This window comes from Echinops telfairi, unplaced genomic scaffold (genome assembly GCF_000313985.2).
Source record: "Echinops telfairi isolate 266 unplaced genomic scaffold, ASM31398v2 ScPeMD7_655;HRSCAF=1070, whole genome shotgun sequence".
In the NCBI taxonomy this organism is placed as follows: Eukaryota; Metazoa; Chordata; class Mammalia; order Afrosoricida; family Tenrecidae; genus Echinops; species Echinops telfairi.
In genome coordinates this window covers 30,024,275-30,031,017 of record NW_022104553.1, presented here as the reverse complement: position 1 = coordinate 30,031,017, position 6,743 = coordinate 30,024,275, and positions in this window count along the sequence as shown.

Genomic DNA, 6,743 nt, shown 5'->3' with positions numbered 1-6,743 from the left:
GTTGGAGAAGTCACATAGACCTACCCTGATGGAACCATACCTCTGAAACTGGAGAAGCCATGTAGAGACCCCAGCCAGTACTGAGATGCTTACAAGACTTCCCACCCACTGGCCTGTGATCCTCCTGTATTCAGCATCATTGCATGTGTTTCGTGAGTCTGAAGAAGACTTTATAGATTGGTATCAGACATATGGGCTAATATCGGATATATGGACTTGATCTGGACTGGGCTGGGACGTTTTCTCAACACTCAATTGCTCTTGCATATAAACCTCTTTCTTTTTCACATATGAGTCTCCATGAATTTGTTTCTCTAGTCTACTCAGACAAACACACTACCTCTCACACTTTCTACTCATACATGACACACAGTGATGCAACCCTCACTTCCTGTGAGTCTTTGGGGTGCAAATGGTGAATGTTTTGACTGGTGACCCAAAGGGTTGGAGGTTGGAGTCTACCTAGAGGTGCCTTGGCAGAAAGGGCTGGCAATCTCCATCCAGAAGACAAACATTGAAAACCTCAAGGGGCACAGCTCCAATCTGACCCACACAGGGGTGGCCATGACCGGGACTGTACTGGATGGGAACTAGTTTGATCTTTGTCTCTTTTGTGGGTGTGTTTTTGCACCCCATTGGTCTAAGCAAGTTCCATTCAAGTTCAACCTGTTTAACCACTGAGAGTTGTGCCTGCCACCATGCAAGAGGCAGCTCCTTGGACTCTTCCTTTTTCTATCTTTAAACAAAAAATAATAAAAACTTTTTTGTTTATCATTTCTCTCTCTCTCTCCACACACAACTATGCACACATATGCCGCACCACCATTGAGTCTCTCCTGGCTCACGGCGAGTCTATATTGGGTTTCCCAGGTCTTAACCTTGTGAGAAGCAGGTAGCCTCATCTTTCTGCCTTGTAGTGAGTGGTGGGTTTGAACTGTTGACCTTGTCGTTGGCAGTTCAATGCTTACCTGACAGCACTAGCAGGATAGCTCTCTATCCACACATTCATACATATGTACATACATATATAATCCATACCGATCCCCAGGACTTTATTCTGAGGCACCTCTGAAGCAGGTCACAAATAAATCCATGTAAATAGCATTCAAATGCCCTGGGAAGATGGGGCTGAGGAAACCGGTGCTCCCCCCAAACTCCCCCCCAATGAGACACCACCCTCTAGACCAGTGTTTCTCAAAGTGGGTGATACCACCCCCTGGGGGGCATTAGAAGGATCCAGGGGACTACAGAAGCAGATATCACACTTTATCCAGATGATGGGCTAGAGTACTAATGTTTTTAAGGCCACGGGGACATTGAGTCTTTTTTTTTGTAAAGGGGGAAGAAGCCCAAATGAGTTTGGGAACCTGTGCTCTAGACCTGCAGGACAACTCCGGAGAGAGCATTGTGGGTCGGCTCTGAGCTCGTCCTCTTCTTGACCATGATGCTGCAGAACTTCTCGTGCTTCCCCAGGGCCCAGAAGACGTAGACCTCGCAGCCTGCGAGAATGGCCGGGAAACGTGCCCAGTGGACCAGCTCTGCTTCCTGCCCCACTTGAAAGAGGAGAGAGAAACAGACCGGCTCAGAGTCCTTCCATCTGACCCCAACTCTGCACGGAATAAATCGGAGGAGGCCTCCTGAGCTCCTCCTCCCAGCTCCCTCTCCCTGAGGTAAGTCCTTTCTGTAGTCTCTTCTCCATCTGGTCTGCTGCAGTCCTCATTCTCTCCTCGATGGTCTTCAAGGTTGACCATGGATACAATTTCAGGACTTCAGGGTCAAGAAGTATTTAAATACCTTGGTCTTGTTATGACTCCTAGAAGTTACGGGCTGTCAGAAAAAAAAAAAAAAACACCACTCAAAACCCATTGCCACAGAGTCAATTCGACCTTGTATCAGGTTTCCTGGGGGTTCCAAATGGGAGCTCTGGTGGCGTGGTGGTTACTACTGCAAAGTCAGCAGTTCAAAACCACCAACAACTCTTTAGGAGAAAGATGAGACTTTCCAGTCTTGCAAAGAGTGACAGTGTCGGAAACCCACTGGGGCAGTTCTCCTCGGTTCTATAGACTGACCCACTAGGAGTAGGAATCAACTCGAGGGCAGTAAGTGAGTGTTAGGAGGCAACAGCGTTCAATGGTGACAGGAGTAGATTGCCTCATCTTCCTCCTTCAGCCTCTGATCCTGCAGTTAGCAACCCAGTGTTTATCCTACGGCATCACCAGGCAGTTAGTGGAATTGAGGCTCAAATAGGGAAAGCGTAGGTCCAGGGTAATGCAGGAAAGCAGCTGCAGCACCCAGGGCCCTGTTTCCCAGCCTGGGGATTTCCTTCCCCTCAACCCCGTCCATCTTCCTGCTTCTTCCTCAGGTTGAAATGGTTAGTTCCACTCTTTGACTCACTCAGGTGTTGAATGACTCCAGTCTTTCTTGTATCTCTATCTTATTCCTTCCCAAACCACTAAGCTACAAATTACGTTTTGCTATTTCTGGTTCAGATGGCTCTCTGTGCTGCCACATGTTCACCCCTTTTTTGTTGTTGCATCAGGGGGTGCTGAGCTGGTTGAGACTCATGCCAAGAGGAGGAAACTCTGCCCAGTCCTGCACCATCCTCACAACGGTTGCTATGTTTGAGCTCATTGTTGTAGCCACCATGTCAATCCATCTGTGGTCGTTACAAAATCTGTTGTCAATGTGAAACTTCAGAGAGAAGGGGTGGCGTGTAGTCTGTCAGTCAGGTCGCAGCTTGGTGACCTCATTTGGAGGTGTTAAGGAGATAAATATCTTGCTGGAGGCGGGACACACGTTCACTTCCTGTGAGACATTCCTGTTGAGAAGAAATATGGAGATGCGCTACAGCCCTGGAGCTGAAAGAACCACGTGGAGATCCCTGCCAGTGCTGAGATGCTTCCACCACCACTGGATCCACAAGGTTTCCTACCCGCTGGCCTATGATATTTATGCATTCAGCGTCATTGCATGTGTTGCATGAGTCTGAAGAGGACTTTATAGATTGGTATCAGACATATGGGTTAATATGGGACTTAGGGACTTGATCTGGACTCAGCTGGGATGTTTTATCAATATTCAATTGCTCTTGTATATAAAGCGCTTTCTTATACACATACGAGTGTCCATGAGTTTGTTTCTCTAGTCAACCTGGACGAACACACCATCTCATTGAAGGTCTTCCTTCCTCTTTTCCCAGACTCACTACTTGACCAAGTCTGATGTGCTTCTTGAGGCCTGACCTCTCCCGACCACATGCCTGAAGTCATAAGACAAAGCCTCGCCATCCTTCTAAGGAGCATTCTGGCTGTACTTCCTTCAAGACAGGTTGGTTTGCTTTTCTAGCAGTCCGTGCAACATTCCTCACCAACACTAGAGTTCAAATACATCAATTCTTCTAAGGCAGCGCTTCTCAACCTGTGGGTTGTGCCCCTTTGGGAGTTGAGCAACCCTGTCACTGGGGTCACTCAATTCATAACAGTAGCAAAATTACAGTTATGAAGTGGGGTGACCACCACATGAGGAACTGTATGAAAGGGTTGCGGCCTTAGGAAGGTTGAGAACCACTGCTCTCTGGGCTTCCTTATTCATCGTCCAGCTTTCACAGGTATATGAGGTGACTGAAAATGCCACGGCATGGGTTAGGCGCACCTTAGTCCAAAAAGTGCCGTCTCCCTGATCTTTAACAATCTAAAGAGGATTTGCACAGGAGCTTTGGCGGTGCACTGACTTACACGTTGGGCTGCTAACCACAAGGTCTGCCGTTTGAAACCACCAGCTGCTAATAGGGGTGCAGAAAGATGAGGTTTTCTACTCCTATGAAGAGTTTAAATCTTGGAAACCCAGAGTGGTAGTTCTACCCTGTTCTAGAGGGTTGCTGTGAGTCACCATGAGGCCGTATTTTTCTTGATTGACGTAACAAAACAACAAGTGCACCAACACACAAAACAAACCCCTGACTACTATTGCGTTGATTTCAACTCATAGTGACCCTACAGGACAGAGCACAACTGCCCCTATGAGGTTCCAAGATTGTAAATTTTTACAAGAGTAGAAAACAACATTTTCCCCCCTATGGACTGGCTGGTGGGATTGAACTGCTGACCTTGCAGTTAACAGCCCAATGTGGGTAACAGCCCAACACATAACCCACTATAGCACGAGGGCTCCTTGGCATTTACATAGCTGTAAGCCTCTGACTGGTTTCCAAAGTTTTGACAAAGTTGATTCTGTCCATTTCTGCCTTCTGTCTGTATTTCTGTGAGCAACACACAGGTCCCCACCTTGCTAATATCATACCCCCTTGGATTCTTAATTCCAGTGCTGTGTGTGTGTGTGTGTGTGTGTGTGTGTGTGTGTGTGTACGCACATGTAGGTGCATTGTGATGCAGTGGGGAGAGTTCCTTCTTAGGTTGTGATGTCCTAATGTCTACAATATAAGATTGGACTAGACAACATCTGAGGTGCCATTGCTGGCTTTGGAGTTGGAGGGCCCAAGGCCAAGGACTGGAGATCAGACTCTAGGCGCTGGCAGCAACCCTCAGCCAACAGTCTACCTTCTGCCAGCAACCCGAAGATGCCGGGGAGTACCAGAGGTGAACTCTTCCCAGAGCCTCCAGCTAAGAGGCCAGCTTGGCCCCATAGCTGGACTTCGGTTCGGATGCAGACCAGAGAACCCAGCGGAGTCACAGCCTGCCTGGACTTCTGGCCCACAGATCTGGCAGATAAGGATTGGGTGTTGTGGGCGGCTTCAGTGGGTGGGGACATGTTGTGCAACAAGAGAACACAAACTCAGTACATGAACTGCACGGGGACCCAGGCTGGGGTCTGGCTTGAGGTCCACTCAGGTGACACGTGGCTCTGTTCCTCTATTGCTGACTCATGCCTCCACTGTCCACAGGCTTTTAGAGGCCTCTGCTATTGAGAGAAATGCTAAGAAACACCTTTGCTTGCGAGTCCAAAATATCACTGAGAAATATTGTAAGAAAGGGAAGGGGTGGGAAGGCCACGAGAAGCCCATCCCTGGCCGCCATGGGTGATTAGATTGTGAACCTGGAAATCCAGAACCTGGACCAGTGAGGATGGGCTAGGTTTTACTGTTGTAACAAATGACGTCAACATCTTAGCTGCTCGTTGACAGCAAACATTTGTGTCTCTCTCCCACGACATGTCCCGTGTGGGTTACCTGGGAGCCAGGCACGTGGTTGCCGCTCAGGGCCCTAAGTGGATGGCGCTTTCCAGCTGCAGGCGACCTTCACGATCCCAAGACCATGGGAAAAACGATGTGTCACATCAAGAACTGGTCCTTGACATGTGTGCCCAAGGCTCCTCCACTCACGCTTCATCGGCCAAAGTGAGTTCCATGAACATGCTAACTTCAGAGAGGTTCTGAACAGGCCAGTCTACCATATGCCTGTAAGGACACCCCCAAACACCTCTCATCTAGTGTCAGGGGCCACGCCCCTTTCTCGGTGCTCTCACATTCCCCTTTGGTTCTCAGGGGACCTGGCCTCTGCCTTTCTTGGGGAGTTCATGGAAGAAGAAAACCCAGGGGGGCTTCCTGACATCCTTCCTGGTTGTGGGTTGAGGACAGGACAGAGAGTGGGCCGGGGAGGAACCGTGGGCTCCGTCTCGAGTGTGGCATTCAATCCCTGGAACAGTTTTCAGTGGGGCTTAGGTGCAGGGATACCGTGGAAACCTATCTGATGAGGGCAGGGATTTCTGCTTGTTTGTTCACTGCTGTCTCCTTCCCACTACAGCGGGCACTCAGGACACTAGTAGGCACTGTTGTGTTGAATTAGAACCAAATACCCTGCGCTTGAACCTTGGCCATGTGGTTTATTAGCTGTGTGACTTTGCAAGCCAAGTAATCTCTCTGAATGCTCACAGTTCTTCAACGCACTGTGCATCATCTCCCTCCCCTTCACGGTGTCATTTCTCCATGCGCCCATTTGTATTTCCAAAATAATAATAATAATAGAAATAACTTCTCATTAAACCACTTGTCCTCAAATCCTCTTGTTGGGGTATGCTTCTGGGAAACCCAGTCTAAGACAGTCTATTCATGCTTAGGGGAGACCTGGTAAGGACAATGGCATGGAGGTCACGTCTGAGCTCATCTGGTTCCCAAGACGCATCACCACCCCAGAGGTCAGGCATATCTCATGCTCCATCCTTTTTACCCAACCCTGGCACGAACTGCCAGTGCCTGGACTCCATCGTTCATTGCCACGGCCTTACAGACAAGACTCACGATCAAGGCGCCTGTTAGGGAAATTAATAAGTTACCATTCACATGAGAACGGCGCATGATAGAGTTGCTCTGCCAGGGCAGCTTCTTCTCTATCGTGTCTGCAGGCAGGATTTTGATGGCCTCAACTCATAGTGAGTTGACGAAAGCAAGTCCATGGTTATGTCCAACTTGAAGGTGTGGGGGATATGCAATTCCTACCAGTGTCTGGACAGGGGCAAATGGGGGTGTATGGAAAGAACCTGGCTGATGGAATAGCCTGGAATCTGTTTCTAGGGGACACTGATCACAGGAAGCCAATGTCAGCACCGGAATCTCTCACTCTCATCTCGTGGGTGCAGGGACCACCAGCATCCCTCTCCTTTTTCAAGCCCCTCTATGTTACAGGTGGTGGGGACGGCAGAGAAATGGGGTTTCTTGGTGCCCGACGCAGTGGTGTTGGGCCTTCAGGGAGGTGAGGAAAAGATGGGGTGCAAAAATAGTAAGCGATTCA